Genomic DNA, 18370 nt, shown 5'->3' with positions numbered 1-18370 from the left:
GATAGCTATATTAAAATATTTCCTCTGAGTTTACAGCTTTTTTTTCTCTTGAAGGTATAACTCCTTGTTGATTTTAAAAACAAACTCCTCAATAAACAAAACAGATTCATATCTTTGCCTTCTCTATTGCTCCAAGCTTAAAGAAAATCTCCTCCCAGCTAGTGGGCTGTCTTTTCATTTGTTGATGGTTTCCTCTACAGAACCTTTTTGGTTTGATGTAGTTCCATTTGTTTGTTTTTTCTTTTGTTTCCCTTGCCTGAGGAAACATGATATTCAAAAAGATACTGCTAAGACTGATGTCAAAGAGCATACATCCTATGTTTTCTTCTAGGATTTTTATGGTTGCAAGTCTTACATTCAAGTCTTAAACAACTCTGACCACAATTTAATTAATTAAAAATTATAAAAAATATTAAATCTCCTCAATAACTCTGTTTCCTCAGATCTGAAATTCAGAAGTCCATCATGAAACCTCTTTCTTGTCAACATAACCAACTGACTTCAAGGCTTAACACAGAAAAATCTTCCTTCTACAGATCCTAAAAATCCATTCATTCTTCCCAAACAACAAATCTCTATTTAAGTGTTGCCCTCACCTGCAGTCTTTTTAAACTTCAGCTGATACATCTTCCTAAGAAGTTCTTAGTGACCCTACAGCTCATTCTTCTAGTGTTTACCTGAAAATATTTTAATATGCTAATCTATCTCCATAAGCATGATATTTCAAATGACCACCATATATCTTAGGAGATAAGGGGAAAAGTTCAAAATGTGGCTTTTAATTTCTGCAATAGCTGAAATGTAACTTTTTTTCCTGCTTCACCCCAGGCCATTAGCTTTAACATGCAGGCCACTGACCACATCTCACAGTTTGTTGATGGAACATCCCCCATACAATTCCTTTTGTAAGACACTGTCCTTCGAATTCTCTTCCTAGTTAAATTATGGGAAAATTTAATAGATTGAAAATTACACGCTCTAAGGCATTTTTAGTATGTCACATTATTTCACGATAATTTTATTATTGCATGGACTCTGAAGTTCTCCACTGCAACCGTTAATGAAAGTTACTATCATCATGGTTATTTACTTTTTATTATTAGGGCAGAATCTCAGTCTGTCTTACTCATTGCTCTATCTACAATGAAGCTGGTTTGTAATTGTGCACAAGGGATTGTGGGAGATAAGTTCATCAATGACCAAAGAGCCCCAAACAGACCATTTGTATTTTTCTGATGAGATTAGGAAATTCTGTATTTCTTCCACAGCATAAAGAGCAGAGCCTGTATGCACTGGGGTCACAGCTCATGAGAACAAAGGGGCTGACAGTAGGAAAACAAGCAGCAATTAGTACAGAGGTATTCACCATCCACCAACTTGGATTATCAAAAAGTGCCAAATAAACATAAAACATGGAGGAGAGGATATAAAAAGATACAAAGGTGCTCACCAGGACAAGGATGCTTTGGGTGGCTCTGGTCTCAGGGGAGGTTAATGGGGAAACTTTGGTCCTATGAATGTGTTGGACCTGCTGCTTGTGCCTGTACAGGATGAAAGCCTTGCATCCACTGGCCCAGGACATGAGTCCCAAATGCAAACATCATAAAAATATATTAATGCTGCATATACTGAGTCTGTGGCTTTGTCATGAAGTACAGCAGAACAGTATCCAAAATCTTTTTTTCTTTGGGATGCATTGTTGCTCCATTTGCCATCACAAACATAGGAAAAATGAAATTTACCAGCATGTGGAGAGTCTAGCAGAAGATATTGGAGAAAGCAATGTACTTGAGAGCTTTCATTTTAAGCTCTGCCCACCTGGAGTTCCTGGGGCTCATAGTTATGGCCTGGAAGACACACAGGTGACAGGTGGTGACAATGGACACACTCATGGCCATTGTATGAATGTATAAAACAAGTTTGGATCCAAAATAGTTGAGGAAATATCTTAACCCAAAAGCTGCCAACCCAAAAGGATTCCCTGGGAATCCTCTAGACAGAATGACCAAGGAGTTTGCTGCTATCTGGTGCCTGAGAATCAAATCTATGGCCCTTGGCCTGAATCCACTGAAGTAAAGGGCCATATAATGACATAAAAGTGAAAAATTCCCCAAAATTCCAATGATTATCTGAAATATAAAATCTTTCAAAATTCCAAATCCATACAAGCCATTCTCTCATTTTCCAGGATGGGACACTGATTCACAAGTTTCTGCATAGAAACATGAGTTGTGGGCTACATTTTTCATAGAAAAAGAAATCCAGAAATCTCCACTTCCCACTACTTCCCCCAAGAACTAATTTATTTAATATATTTTCTTTGCTAAGAGATTTCCCAAGTTTGATTCATTTCTCATTATAGCACTTTATATGGATCACTGTTATCAATGCTTTACATATTCTAATATTTAATATTCACAAATTTGTGAGTTAGGAACTGATATTATTTCCCTTTTACAGACAAGGAGAATTTAGCTACAGGAAAGTTGAGACTCATTTAAATAGTAGTATAGTCAGGGAATGAACCTCAGTAGCCTGGTTGCAAGCACACTAATGTTACCATTGTACTGTACTCTCATATCTACCTGATTTAGTTTTTTAAATAATAATAATATGATATATAGAGATAAATACATATATAATATTAGTAAATTATAGTCATAGATATATGTAGTCAAATTTTAAATTTCTTTAATTTTATATATTTTGTTGTAATAGTTTCCTATTTTGCCTATATATTTATTTCATATTTTAATATACTTTTTAATGAAGATTTGGAGATCTCAATTAAATGTTAATGCATTGAATAATTTTCCATGACTTAATTGGACTTATTGAAGATGAGGCAATCTATGAATGGTAACAGAAAGATTCACTTCATTTATTGCCTGGAACAGAAGTACAATGCAATAATCTCAGAAATTATTGTACAAAATTATATTGTGCCCTAAATTATGGAATGTAAAACATAAATAAAAGCATTTTCAGGTACAAATTAATACTCAGAGTGTAAGGGACTATAAGCATATAATTTTAGAAAAACTAACAGATTCTAGTATTTGACTTTGGAAAGATACTAAAATCCAAACACAAAAAATGCAAAAGATATATGCTAGATTGGATTTGGAGGAATGAAACATTTTGCATTGAAAACACTGACATGGGAGAGAGAAGAGTAGAGAGTCTGGCAATAACATTGGAATGATTTAAACTAGAAAAAGTGTCAAAAGAAACATTTGAAATTTAAAACTGATGATGTCCTGAATTTTTCTCTGCTGTCCAAAACCCTCAGTTATGACATTAACTTTTCCTTAAAGCACCTTCGCTAATTTCAGTCAGAAAAATAGTCTCACTGTAATCAAAAGACCACAGATATTTTCAGTGAAGACACACTTACCATCTCCATTAAGGACATCACACACAAATTACAAAAAAACATATTTCAGCAATTGCAACTCAATCTAACTGATTCTGTTGAGAACAAAACAATTCAATTAGCTGCATCATACTTATTATCATATACACAGAGCTTTTACTGAAATAACTGTACTACTTCTGAAATATTTCCTGTGAATGTTGCACATCATATTAAATATTACATTAATTTCCAAGTTACAATCTTGGACTATCTTAAAATAAGGATTTAAATACCACTTGGTCAAATACCAAGAGTCATTTTCAGTGAGAATTTCATTAAATTACATTAGCTGCCATCTGGGGATGCTGGTGTAGGACCTTTGGCCTCTAGTCCCTCTCCACAAGCTTGGCTCATGCCTCAGGAATTATTCTCCTTCCTGGGCGACTTTGGAACTGGATCAATTTTTACCCCCAAAGAATTGCTTTTTCAGACATGAACTCCTACCCCGATTCACGATTCATCTCCTTCCTTTATAGAGACTTCCACTTAGCTGGAAATAAAAAATTCTCACCTGACTTCTTCCTGCTGCCAGGATGGTGAGCTCAGTGTGATGGTCATGACACCCAGTATGTGTGAGAGGGAGGCAGGCAGACCCTGGTGTACAGGGTAAAGATTCTGTGATCTTACCCTCCCTTGAGACTGCAATTACCATTTCACCTGTACTCACAGTAATGATTCATGATGGGGGAGCTGAGAATAATACTTAAAAATATTGTCCCAGTTTTCAATTCCTAGAAATGATTAGAAGCTTCTAGCTAGCATCGCTAATGAGACTCTTGGAGTGCTTGAGAGAGGCTCCTTCTGTTCTGTGAAGCTTGGAGGCAGACAGGGGCTCACATGGACAAAACAGGATATGTTGACTTCTGACCCAGGAGGAACTGGCAAAGAAACACATGTGTCTCATTGGATTATGCACTTCCCTGGGAAGATCTTCTATTCAAAATAGAGTCATTGTTAATCCTCACGTTACAACTGCAGATTGGTGATGCAGTTACAAAAGAATAAAATAAATAAGTTAAAATAAACCATCTAGAAAAAAATCCAACAAAAGATGTAAAGAGTATACAAGAAAAATGATAGAAAATTCCTGAAATACATTTAAATAGACATAAACAATGGAAAATCACATCATGTTCTTGGGTAGAAAAACTCAATATATTTAAAAAATCAATTGTCCTTAATCTAATTTATAAATTTAATTTAGTCTCAATACAGACACCATCAGTTAGTTATTGTATCTATGCATATTGTTGCAAAAGTCTTACAGATGATTTGCAAATATCTTGTCCCATTTGGTAGGTTTTCTTCTCATTTTGTTGATGGTTTCCTTTGCCATGCAAAAGATTTTTAGTCTGATGGAGTCTGATTTGTTTGTCTTTTCTTTTGTTTCCCTTGCCTGAGTAGAACTCATACAACTCAACAACAAAAAAACAAACAAGCCAACCAAAAAATGAGCAGAGGATATGAACAGACATCTTTCCAAAGAAGACATACAGATGGCCAACAGGCACATGAAAAGATGTTCAGCATCACTAATTATTAAGGAAATGCAAGTAAACAACAATGAGATATCACCTTACTCCTGTTAGAATGGCTATAATTGCCAAAACAAAAAACAAGAAAAGTTGGAGAGGATATGGAGAAAAGGGAACCCTCATACACTGCTGGTGGGAATGCGAACTGGTGCAGCCACTATTGAAAACAGTAATGAGAGTTCTCAAAAAATTAAAAAAAGGAAATACCATATGATCCAGCTATCCCACTACTGGGTACTTATCCAAAGAATATTAAATCAGTAATTCAAAAATATTTATGCACCTGTATGTTCATTGCAGCATTACTCACAATAGCCTACTATTGGAAAGAACCTAACTGTCTATCAACAGGTGAATGGATAAAGAAGATGTGGTATATACATACAATAAAAAGTTATTCAGAGGGGAGGAAGTCAAGATGGCAGAGCAGGCAGACTCTGAACTCACCTCCTCCCACAGACACAGCCAATTTACAACTACTCGTGGAAAAATTACCCCTGAGACAGAACTGAAAACTGGATAAGAGGAACTCCTGCAACAATGGACAATCCTAACTGAGTTAGAAGAGGCAGAAACTCCCTTCTGGAGAGGAAAAACGCCGCCTTCACAAGCTGCAGCGCCTCACGGCCGCCTGGGAGCAGCCCACAGGTACGCAGCCCTCCCTGGAGGGGCGGGGCCGAGCCGGGGACCTCCCCGCTGTGGGCATTTTGTGGACCCAGCACAATCGAGATGAGTTGTATAATATCGGACTTTGCCTGCTACTAAAACTTTGGGGAGCACCCCCAGAAAAGCTGGTTCACAAAGAAAGTAAAACCGGCTCTTAAAGGGCCCACATGCAAACTCACCCATTTCAGAAAGCAACCTGAAGTCACCATAAAGAAAGGTGCACAGTGCTTTGGTGAAAAGAGACTTGCCTGATAGGCCCTGAGAGGTGAGACCTCTCCAAGGACTGAGACATTGGCAGCAGCCACAGTTGTGTCCTGGTGTGGGCGTGCTGACACAGACACCCTTGGAGTTCTCCCTGAGGCCTGGTAGCCCAGGGTCTGCCCCACCCACTAGAGCACCAATTTAATCCAGCTCAGCCAGGGCAGGCAGCCCACCTAGAGACTGGGCCCACCCAACAACAAGCCCTCAGGAACTTGGGGGCCTGCATAGATTGGTGACTGGATTCTCTGCAGCCTGGCAACTGAGCCGACTTCAGTGGGACAGGGTGTGCACAAGGAGCGGGTGGAGAGTATGGGGCAGTGTTGGAGTGTGTGAGGCTCCCACCGTGGAGAGACTGGGTCCGCTTCAGGAGGTTGGGGCGCACACACGGGGCAGGACTGTGTTGACTGTGTGTGTGGACCTGTGGGCGGCAGGGCTTGTCAGCTGCAGAAGACTTGTGCTTCTCAAAGACCCACATAGGGGGTTTGCCCCACCTTCCAAAGCCTGAAACAATTGGGTGCTCCCGTGCTTGAGGCCAGCCCCACCCAGCTGCAATCCTCAGAGAGCTGACAAGAGACCTAAAGACTGGAGGCTTATAGCAATTGTAAGGCCCTGAGGCTAACAACATGCCAGGCTGGGGGACTACTCACTTAAGAAATACTGCAACACAAATGTGGTACTAGGACTTGCAGCCAACTGTGCTGGGGCTCCCCACACCTGATAAAGAGACTGAAGGGCCCACAACAACTACAAGAAGCTGAGCATTACAACAGCTGGTCAGGAGCATAACTCAGCCTCCCTGGGCACCTACAGGGAGAGAAAACAGGCCACAACAGGACACACGTAGCCCACATAGGGGTCACCCCGGGAACATTGAGAACTGAGGGAAGCACACTGCAGGCCTCCTAAGCCATCACTTACATAAGATCACCTATCCAAGAGCAGGAGACGTAGCTGAACTACGTAATACGTAGACACAAGCACAGGGAAAGATGCAAAATGAGGAGGCAAAGGAATACATTCCAAGTAAGGGAACAGGACAAAACCCCAGAAAAGGAACTAAGTGAAACAGAAATGAGCAACATACCCGACAGAGAGTTCAAACAAAGAATGTTAAGGATGCTCACTGATCTGGGGAAAGGATAGATGAACTCAGTGAGAATGTCAACAAAGAAATGGAAGATATAAAAAAGAACCAATCAGAAATGAAGAATACAATACTGGAAATGAAAAATTCACTAGAGGGACTCAAAAGCAGAGTAGAGGATACAGAAGAACGGATCTGTGTGCTGGATGAAAGACTAGAAGAAATTACCCAAGCTGAACAGGTAAAAGAGAAAAGAATTAAAAAGAGTGAGGACAGTCTAAGGGACGTTTGGGACAAAATCAAGCGCACTAACATCCATGTTATACATGTCTTGCAAGGAGAAGAGTGAGACAAGGGGCAGAGTATCTATTTCAAGAAATAATAGATGAAAACTTCCCTAAACTAAGGAAGGAAGCAGACATCCAGGTACAGGAATCACAGAGAGCCCCAAACAAGATAAACCCAAAGAGGCCCACACCAAGACACATCATAATCAAAATGTCTAGAATTAAAGATAAAGAGAGAATCCTAAAAGCTGCCAGAGAAAGTCAAGTTACATACAAAGGAAACCCCATAAGGCTATCAGCTGACTTCTCAGCAGAAACCTTACAGGCTAGAAGAGAGTGGCATGATATATTTAAAGTGCTAAAAGGAAAAAACCTACAGCCAAGAATACTTTACCCAGCAAGGTTATCATTCAAAATGGAAGGAGAGATCAAAAATTTCCCAGACAAGCACAAATTAAAGGAGATTGTCACCAAGAAACCAGTGCTACAAGAAATGTTAAAGGGACAGATTTAAGGGGAAAAGAGAAGACCACAAATAGGAAAAATTATCTATTTCCATGATAAGAGGGTAATGGATACAAATGCACAAAAAAGAGGTTAGATATGATATCAAAAACATTAAAGGAGGGAAGAGGGGAGTTAAAGAGTAGAGCTTTCAGACAGAGGTCAAACTAAAGAGACCATCAATTCCGTATAGAAAAAGAAAGAGACAGAGAAGGACTACTAAAACACTGAAATAATACCAAGCATCTTTTCTGACCACAACGGTATAAAACTAGAAATCAACTATAGGAAGAAAATCAGAAAAGCCACAAATACGTGGAGATTAAACAAAACGCTACTGAACAATGACTGGGTCAACGAATAAATCAAAGAAGAAATCAAAAAATACCTGGAGACAAATAAAAATGAAAATACGACATGCCAGAATTCATGGGATACAGCAAAAGCGGTTCTAAGAGGGAAGTTTATAGCAATACAGGCCTATCTCAACAAACAAGAAAACTCTCAAATAAACAATCTAACAATGCACCTAAAGGAACTGGAAAAAGAAGAACAAACAAAGCCCAAAATCAGTAGAAGAAGGGAAATCATAAAAATCAGAGCAGAAATAAATGAAATAGAGACAAAAAAAAAATAGAAAAAACCAAGAGCTGGTGCTTTGTAAAGATAAACATAATTGACAAACCTCTAGCTAGACTCACCAAGAAAAAAACAGAGAAGGCACAAATAAGTAAAATCAGAAATGAAAGAGGAGAAATTACAACAGACACCTCAGAAATACAAAAGATTATAAGAGAATACTATGAAAAGCTATATGCCAACCAATTCAACAAGCTGGAAGAAATGGATCAATTCTTAGAATTATACAACCTTCCAAAACTGGATCAAGAAGAAGTAGAGAATTTGAATAGACAAATCACCAGTAAGGTGATCGAAACAGTAATCACAAAGCTCCCCAAAAATAAAAGTCCAGGACCAGACGGCTTCCCTGGTGAATTCTACCAAACATTCAAAGAAGACTTAATACCTATCCTTCTCAAACTCTTCCAAAAAATTGAAGAGTGGGGGAAGCTCCCTAACTCATTCTATGAAGCCGACATTACCCTGATACCACAACCAGACAAGGACAACACAAAAAAAGAAAATTACAGGCCAATATCACTGATGAACATCGATGCAAAAATCCTCAACAAAATACTAGCAAATGGCATACAACAATACCTTAAAAAGATTATACACCATGATCAAGTGGGGTTTATTCCAGGTATGCAGGCATGGTTTAACATTTGCATATCAATCAACCTGATACACCACATTAATAAAATGAAGAATAAAAATCACATGATCATCTCAATAGATGCCGAGAAAGCATTTGACACGATACAACATCCATTTATGATAAAAACTTTGAATAGAATGGGTCTAGAAGGAAATTACCTCAACATAATAAAGACCATATATGAGAAACCCACAGCTAATATCATCCTCAATGGTGAAAAACTGAAAGCTATCCCTCTAAAAACAGGAACCAGACAAGGATGCCCACTCTCACCACTCCTATTTAACATAGTACTGTAAGTCCTAGCCAGAGCAATCAGGCAAGAGAAAGAAATAAAAGGGATCCAAATTGGAAAGGAAGAAGTGAAACTGTCACTATTTGCAGATGACAGGATTTTATATATAGAAAACCCTAAAGAATACACCAAAAAACTTTTAGAAGTAATAAATGAATACGGTAAAGTTGCAGGATACAAAATCAACATACAAAAATCAGTTGCATTTCTATACACTAACAACGAAGTAGCAGAAAGAGAAATTAAGAATACAGTCCCATTTACAACTGCAACAAAAAGAATAAAATACCTAGGAATAAACTTAACCAAAGAGGTGAAAGATCTGTACACCAAAAACTATAAAACATTGCTGAAAGACATTGAAGAAGACACAAAGAAATGGAAACATATTCTGTGCTCTTGGATTGGAAGAATTAACATAGTTAAGATGTCCATACTTCCTAAAACCATCTATAGATTCAATGCAATCCTATCAAAGTTCCAACAACATTTTTCACAGAAATAGAACAAAGAATCCTAAAATTTATATGGAACAACAAAAGACCCCGAATAGCTAAAGGAATCTTGAGAAAAAAGAACAAAGCTGGAGGTATCACACTCCCTGATTTCAAAATATGCTACAAAGCTATAGTAACCAAAACAGCATGGTACTGGCACAAAAACAGACACAAAGATCAATGGAATAGAATCAAAAGCCCAGAAATAAACCCACACATCTATGGACAGCTAATCTTTGACAAAGGAGCCAAGAACATACAATGGAGAAAAGAAAGTCTCTTCAACAAACGGTGTTGGGAAAACTGGATAGCCATATGCAAAAAAATGAAAGTAGACCCTTACCTTACACCATACACAAAAATTAACTCAAAATGGATTGAAGACTTGAATGTAAGACCTGAAACTATGAAACTTCTAGAAGAAAACATAGGCAGTAGGCTCTTCGATATTGGTCTTAGCAACATATTTTCAAGCACCATGTCTGACCGGGCAAGAGAAACAATAGAAAAAATAAACAAATGGGACTACATCAAACTAAAAAGCTTCTGCACAGCAAAGGAAACCATCAACAAAACGAAAAGACAACCGAACAATTGGGAGAAGATATTTGCAAACCATACATCTGATAAGGGCTTAATCTCTAAAATATATAAAGAACTCATGCATCTCAACAACAAAAAAACTAACAACCCGATTAAAAAATGGGCAAAAGACCTGAACAGATGTTTCTCCAAAGAAGATATACAGGTGGCCAACAGACACATGAAAAGATGTTCAAAATCATTAACTATCAGGGAAATGCAAATCAAAACTACAATGAGATATCAACTCACTCCCGTCAGAATGGCTATAATTAACAAGACATGAAACAACATGTGTTGGAGAGGATGTGGAGAGAAGGGAACTCTCATACACTGCTGGTGGGAGTGCAAACTGGTGCAGCCACTTTGGGAAACAGTATGGAGATTCCTCAAAAAATCAAGGATAGAACTACAATGTGATCCCACTATTCCACTGCTGGGTATTTATCCAAAGAACTTGAAAACACCAATGCGTAAAGATACATGCCCCCCTGTGTTCATTGCATCGTTAGTCACAATAGCCAAGACTTGGAAGCAACCTAAGTGTCCATCAAGGGACGAATGGATAAAGAACATGTGGTATACATACACAATGGAATACTACTCAGCCATAAGAAACGATGAAATCCAGCCATTTGTGACAACATGGATGGACACTGAGGGTATTATGCAAAGTGAAATAAGTCAGAGGGAGAAGGTCAAATACCGTATGATTTCTTTCATTATGTAGTAGATAATAACAACAATAAACAAACACATAGGGACAGAGATTGGATTGGTGGTTACCAGAGCATAAGGGGAGAGGGAGGAGGGCGAAAGGGATAATTTGGCACATGTGTGTGGTGATGGGTTGTATTTAGTATTTGGGTGGTGAACATGATGTAATCTATGTAGAAATAGAAGTATAATGATGTACACCTGAAATTTATACAATGTTATAAACCAATGTTACTACAATAAACAAACAAACAAAAAAGTTATTCAGCCATAAAAATGAAGAAAATCCTGTCATATACCACAACATGGATGAATCTTGAAGACATTATGCTCAGTGAAATACGCCAATCACAGGACAAATGCTGCATGATTCCTCTTCTATGAGTTATCTAAAGTAGTCAAAGTCATAGAAACAGAAAGCAGAATGGTAATTGACAGGGGCTAGTAGAGGGGGCATGGTGAGTTACTGTTTAATGGGTATAGAGTTTCAGTCATGCAAGATAAAAAATTTATAGAGATCTCTTGTATAACATTGGGCTTACAATTAACAATACTGTACTATATAATTAAAAAGTTGCTAAGAAGACAAATCTGATGTTATGAGTTTTTTATCACAATAAAAATATTTTCCCACTAATATCTTTATTTTATATGGAAATTCTTTTACAATTTGGTCTATTTCTGAATTTATGATTCCAATGATCTGTAAGCCTATTCATGAAAATTCCACTTTGACTTAATTACAGATGTTTTATCATACAATTTAATATCTTTTAAAACTAGCCTCTCTCAAGTTATATGTGTATCTATATGTATGTATGTATAAAATTTATCTTCCTATCTGTTCCGGACCGAATGTTTGTGTTCCCCAAAATTCATATATTGAAGACTTAACACCAAGTGTGATAGTGTTGGGGATGGGATCTTTGGGAGATACTTTGGGTTAGATGATGTCATGAAGATGAGGGACACCAGAGAGCTTTCTCTCTCTCAGACATGTGAGGACACAGTAAGAAGGCTGCTGCCTGCAAGATAGCAAGAGAACCCTCACAATGAACCAAATCAGCTGGTACCTTGGTCTTGAACTAGCTAGCCTCTAGAACTCTGAGAAATAAATTTCTGTGGTTTAAGCCATCCATTCTATGCTTTTTTTTTTTTTTTTTTTGGTGAGGAAGATTAGCCCTTAGTTAACGTCTGTTGCCAATCCTCCTCTTTTTGCTGAGAAAGACTGGCCCTGGGCTAACATCCTTGCCCATCTTCCTCTACTTTATATGTGGGATGCCTGCCACAGCATGGCTTTATAAGCAGTGTGTAGGTCTGCACCTGGGATCCAAACCCATGAACCCCTGGTTGCTGAAGCAGAGCATGCGAACTTAACCACTATGCCACTGGGCCAGCCCCCCTTTTATGCTTTTTTGCTATGGCAACCTGAGCAGACAAACACACTACCCAAGGAAATGGCTTTTTTCCTTTTCTTCAAATCTGCATTATCTTTATAAAAAATGCTTGATAATTGTCCTCATATAGGCTTTGCACATTTCTTGTTATTCATAGTATGCTTGGTTTTTCCTTGTGTGCTTGTCTATTTTTGACCACATGTAGATCATTTTCTTTGAAAAAGGTGTTTTCGGGAATACTTTGAGGGCTCAGATGAAAGTGGCTTTCCCCAGAGATGATGTGTTTTTGCCAGGTCCCTAGTTCTAAGACCTGTTTGGGACCATTTTGAACTAAATTCATCATTTGAAGTTTCCTTGGACCACATAGGTTATGTCAATTTTGTTTGCAAATCTTCTCAAGGGCTGAATGTAGCTGCAGGTTCTCAGGGATGGTTTTGCTTTTTGTTTTTCTTTTGCTTAGCATCAAAACATCTTTCCTTAAAGTAGTTGAGTATGCAGAGATGGAGACGAGTTTTTTTCTTCTACTTCACTTTTGCCTCACAGGTGTAGCCTTTTGGAGTCTCAACTTTCCATCTGGGGTGGGCCCTGTGCTTTGACTTTGGCCCCCAAACAAAGCTGAAATTCAGCTTATCTCACAGGGACAGATGCTTTCAGTGGAAAGCTCCAGAAGTGCTTCTTTTACATCTCTGGTTTCCTGCTTTCACTTAGATTTTGGCCTGGTAATTTCTTGGTCTCTTGTCATCCCCTCAATCCTTTTAAGAAAGATTTTTTTTTAATTATCTAGCATTTTAAATTGTTTTCAGTAATAAGATTGATCCAAATGACATAGGCTGCCATATCCCTGGAACCACTTGGTAATAGTTGTTTTCAATTGCATATTCTCAAGGCATTTGATTCATGCCTACTTTTGGTGGATTCAGAATGCCCTAGATGACATTCTGGTTAAATGGTATTATGGGTGTGTCAATGGGCCCTTCTCTGCATTCGTCACTAACAGTTGGCCAGATTGCCCCTGAAGTATTATCTCTATTACATTAGCAACCGCAAATAGTTTTACATGAAGTCTTGGGATCTTCTCCATCCACTGGTGATGGGACTCATCTTCCAACTTAGAAAAGAAAAATTCAGATGTAGCAAGGATCTCTTTTGTGCATATCTACTGTGAGAATTTTAATTGGGGCACCAAGAAGGCCAATGAGGTTTAAAGATCATTGTCAAATCTGCAATGGATAGGGAAAGCACAACTTCTGGGATAAAGAAAGCTCGAGTCACCACTCATAGAAATTCTTGAATTTGGTGGGAAGGAATGATTTTGAATAGAATTCAAGGTGGTATCATTTGTATTGCCTTCAACCTGACCATCTATTGTCTACACCCCAAGGAATGGAGAATAAAGTTCTGGGAGAGAAAAGGCTGAGTTATTCTGAAAGAACAAGTTGAATAAAAGATTTGAAAGAAAAGAGATATAGTAAGACACAGAGTCAGAAAACATCTACTTCAGGTTTAATAAATATAATTTTAACACAAATGGGAAGAAGGCCACTTCTTGCTGTTTTATTTCAAAACAATGATTGGATCAGATTAACAGCTAGAACTACAAAAGAGGAAATGGTACAAGAGCCAACATCAAAATATCCAAGACAGACTTTAGTAATGAGAGAACAGGGAGGTCTTATGGATTCTTTAGAATTTGCCAGTGCAGGACTAGGGCGGGGAAAGTTGTGAACATGCAGAGAACTGGAGTTCTGACTCAGAAATTGCTATTATTATGCCCAACCAATCTTGGTTGTAGCCTTCAAGACTAACGTAGCCTAAAAGCTGGAATCATCAAATACTCCACAGAGAATAAAATTCTGACAAAAGCAGTTCTCTTCTATTGGCTTCCTTCAGGGGAAATCTACCAATCACAGAAGAATTGAATCAAGTCTTTAGAAATATGTTAACATTTTAAGGTTCAAAATCCCACACAAAACTTATAGCAAGAACACTAGTTCTTCAACCATATTATGACCTTCAATCCATCAATGTTGGCTCTTTCTCACTTTCTGTTTGGACCCTTCCTGTGTTCATTTACCTCTTTGTCTGGCTTAGATTCCATGGCCCATGATTTAGTCATCTGCTAAAACAAGCTCTCAATTATGTATTTTCTGCCACTCCCAACCCTACTCTCCCACTCTTACCCCATGATGCTTGCTTGACAAAGCTTGACAAGGCTGGAAGAATTCAAGCATCTGCCTTCTCTTTGTTCTCCCTGATAGCTGAATACAGCTGGAGTAAAGTTACATCACAAGGCAGAGTAAATTCATGTTAAGTTCATGATTCAACCTCAAATGGGCTCTTAATACTACCCATCAAACCAACTTTATTTCTCTAGTTTCCATTTTCACAAGTGACTATTTTACACTTCCTCTTTTCTCCTCAAACTTCCTACCTCATTGTCCTGTCTCATTTTCAGCTTATGACCTTGTTGTATACTACATTGACAACATAGAATGAATTAGGCAGAAACTCTATTTTCCTATCACCAACCATGAAAATCTACCCTGCCCACACCCATCTTATTCTTCTTTCCTCCTTTCACTACTAAGAAATTGTCCCTCCTCCTACTGCAGAGCAATCTCTCCACCTGAACTCTGGATCCCAGCCTCACCCCCTCATGAAAGACCTCCCTCCTTTGATCATCGCCATCTTCTATTTTTAAGTAGCCTCCCCCCTAAAAAACATTACCCTGGCTCTATATGCCTTTCTAGTCACTGCCCCATTTCTCTGCTTACCTTGTAGCAAAATGTCTAGAAAGTTGCCCTCGCTGTAGCACTTCTTCCACTCTTTCCAGTTCACCTTTCAAGCCACTCCAGTCTGGTGTCTCTCCCCAAAATCTACATTGAAACTACTTGTTTTGAGGTCACCAATGACTGTTGTTGCTAAATCACTTTTTTTGACATCTTGCTCTCTCAGTCATATCTGATGCAAGTAAACACTCACTCCTTATGAGATGCTCTCCTCTCTTGGGTAAAGGCCCTAAAGTGATAACGTATTCCCTTGGTCCTTCTCCTACCTCTCTGGAAGCTGCTCAAAATGCTTATGTTCCCCATGATTCAGTCTCTTTTCATACTACATTTCTTCTCTAGGTGATCTCATCCATTCCTAAGGATTTGCTAGTACCTCTCTCTCTGACCCCTAAATGTTGACATGCCCTAGGTTCAGTGACTAAAATGCTTTTCTGTTCTACTTACATTCATTCCTTTGTGTCCTCATTCAGTTTTATGGCTTTAAATATTACCTATACCCTGACAACTCCCAAATTTACACCTCCAGATCAGACCTCTCTTTTCAACTCTTGATTTATATACCCTATTAACTACTTGATATTGTCACTTGAATGTCTAATAGGTATCTTAGACCTAACAGGGGAAAATTAAACTCCTGATTCCCTGCCCCTCCTCTCGACCTGTTCCTACTGTTTATTGTATCTCAGCTTATAGTATTGTGTCTTCCAATTTCTCAGCCCCAAAATCTTGGGTATCATCCTTGACTTATCTCTTTCTCTCATTTCTCACATTTAATCTATCACCAAATCCTGTCAAATATACTTTCAAAATATATCCAGAATCCTCACTACCTTCACCATCTTAGACCAAGCCGCACCCTCAGCTCTCATCTGGATTGCGGCAATAGTCTTCTAATTATTCTGCCTTCTTCTGTCCTTATTCACCTACAGTCTATTCTCAGATAAGCAATCAGAGATTGCTTACGCTGACTGAAAAATCAGGTCATATCACTCTCTTGGACTCTCAAAACCATCTAATGGCATCCCACCACACTTAGAATGTGAGATCTTTGCCATGGATTACAAGGCCTTGAATGATAAGGTGTTTGGCTACATCTCCAACCTCATTTTCTGGTATTCTTTCTTCACATTCCAGCTAGTGACCTCCTTGGTGCTCCTCAAACTCATTGGGCTTTCTCCCACCGCAGGGCCTTTGCACTTGCTAGTCCCTCTGTCTGGAACCTTTTTTTTCCCTCACAAATAACCCTGAGTCTTGCTCCCTTGCTTCTTTTTTAGTTTTTGCTCAAATGTCTTGTCAGTGAGGTCTTCCTAAACTATTCCATATAAGAAAAAACCTCCCATACCACTCCCTATCCCCTATTGTCTTACTTTTCTTCATAGTGGTTATCATCACCTAACTAACTATGTATTTACTTGTTTATTTTATGGTCCTTGAACTAGAAAGTAAGTTCCATGAGGGAAAGTGCTATGATATATTCACAATACCCAAACAGTTCCACACATTTTTTTGTCTCACAATTTCTGTGAGTCAGGAGTCTAGGCATGAACTTACTGTGTCCACTGCTCAGGGTTTCACAAGCTGCATTCCCATCTGGAGGTTTGACTGAGGAAGAATCCACTTCCAAATTCATTCAGATTGTTGGTAGAATTTATTTCCTTGGGCTGTATGACTGAAGGCCTCAGGTGTTTTGTTGGCTTTTGACTAGAAGTCACCCTCAGATCCTAGAGGCTGCCTATAATGAATGCTTAGAGGAATTCCTACTCACTTCATCAAGCCAACAAAGAACTCTCTAAGTGCATGCTAGCAAAATATATGTATGTATTATATATATATATATATAGTAATGTAATCATGGGAGTGACATTCATTGCCTTTGCCATGCTCATTAGAAGCAAGTCACGGGTCCCACCCACACTTGAGATGAGGGTACTATATAGGGTGTGACTATGGTGGCCATCCTAGGGTCTGTCCACCAAATCAGTGTACAATAGATTAATTAAAACAATCAATTTATTTACAAGAGGTCTTTTATCCAGAGAGTCCCTCTTTGCTCAAAGATGAATCATCAAATATAAATTATTTTGATATTTTAAGTTTCCCACAGTGGTCTATGCAATTTACGTTCTGGGAAAACTCAAAGGACTTGTCTATATTTGTAAAGTCACAATTGCCAAGACAAATGACTTTCTCATATTTCTAAAATTTCAGCGAAATATTTTTGCTGATTTAACAGATTTGACTGTGAAAAAAGCAGTGGCAATTCTCCATGTCTTATGATTTTAATTTCATCATCCTTTTTTCTTTCCCCTAATTCAGCAGATCTAGTAGTCATTATGACACTTGCAGTATTGGGGTAAAAAAACAGTGTCAGTTAAGAATGTCTTTGATGAAGCAGTAAAATTATTAATTTGATTAAAATTTGAACCTTGGGTACATGTCTTTTTAATGTTAAGTGGTGAAATGGAAAGTATGCTGTAGCATCCCAAAGTATGGTATTTGTCTTGAAAAAAAGTAATTGTGTGATTGTGTTGAGAGCTGAACTAGCCAGTTTCTTTTCATAAAACACATTTTTACTGGAAGTAGGGACAAGCTATGGTTATTTAGAGTTGGGTATTTGGCATCATTTTATAAATTATTAATGAAGTAAGCCTCACAGTATTGAGCCAACGTTGCATCCTTGACATAAAGCCCACTTAATCATAATGTACTAACTGTTTCATATATTGCTGGGTTACATTTGCAAATATTTATTAAGGATTTTGTGTGCATTTCTATGATGGATATTGATTGTTTTCTTGTAATGTCTTTTTGTCTGGATTTGATTTTGGGGTAATACAGGCCAAGTGTATCCTCTTCTTCTATTTTTCTGGAAGATTTTGTGTAGAATTCATATTATTTATACTTAAATGTTTGGTAGAATTTGTCAGTGAAACCATCTGGGCCTGAAGCCTTCTTTGTGGAGAATTTTTTTTGTTACAAATTCAATTTCTTCAATAGATATAGAGTAACTAGTGTTACCTTTCTTCTTGAGTGAGATTTGGTATTTGGGTCTTTTAAGG

General features: G+C 38.2%; 1 pseudogene; it reads right to left on the bottom strand.

Moving 5' to 3' along the window:
- Positions 1-1192: 1192 nt before the first annotated feature.
- LOC101404352 (vomeronasal type-1 receptor 2-like) lies at positions 1193-16941 on the bottom strand (annotated as a pseudogene).
- Between the last annotated feature and the right edge of the window lie 1429 nt (positions 16942-18370).

Source organism: Ceratotherium simum, chromosome 24 (genome assembly GCF_057802395.1).
Source record: "Ceratotherium simum simum isolate JZ-2026a chromosome 24, ASM5780239v1, whole genome shotgun sequence".
Lineage (NCBI taxonomy): Eukaryota > Metazoa > Chordata > Mammalia > Perissodactyla > Rhinocerotidae > Ceratotherium > Ceratotherium simum.
The sequence above is the reverse complement of the archived record's forward strand: the minus strand, read 5'-3'. Positions and strand labels throughout refer to the sequence as shown.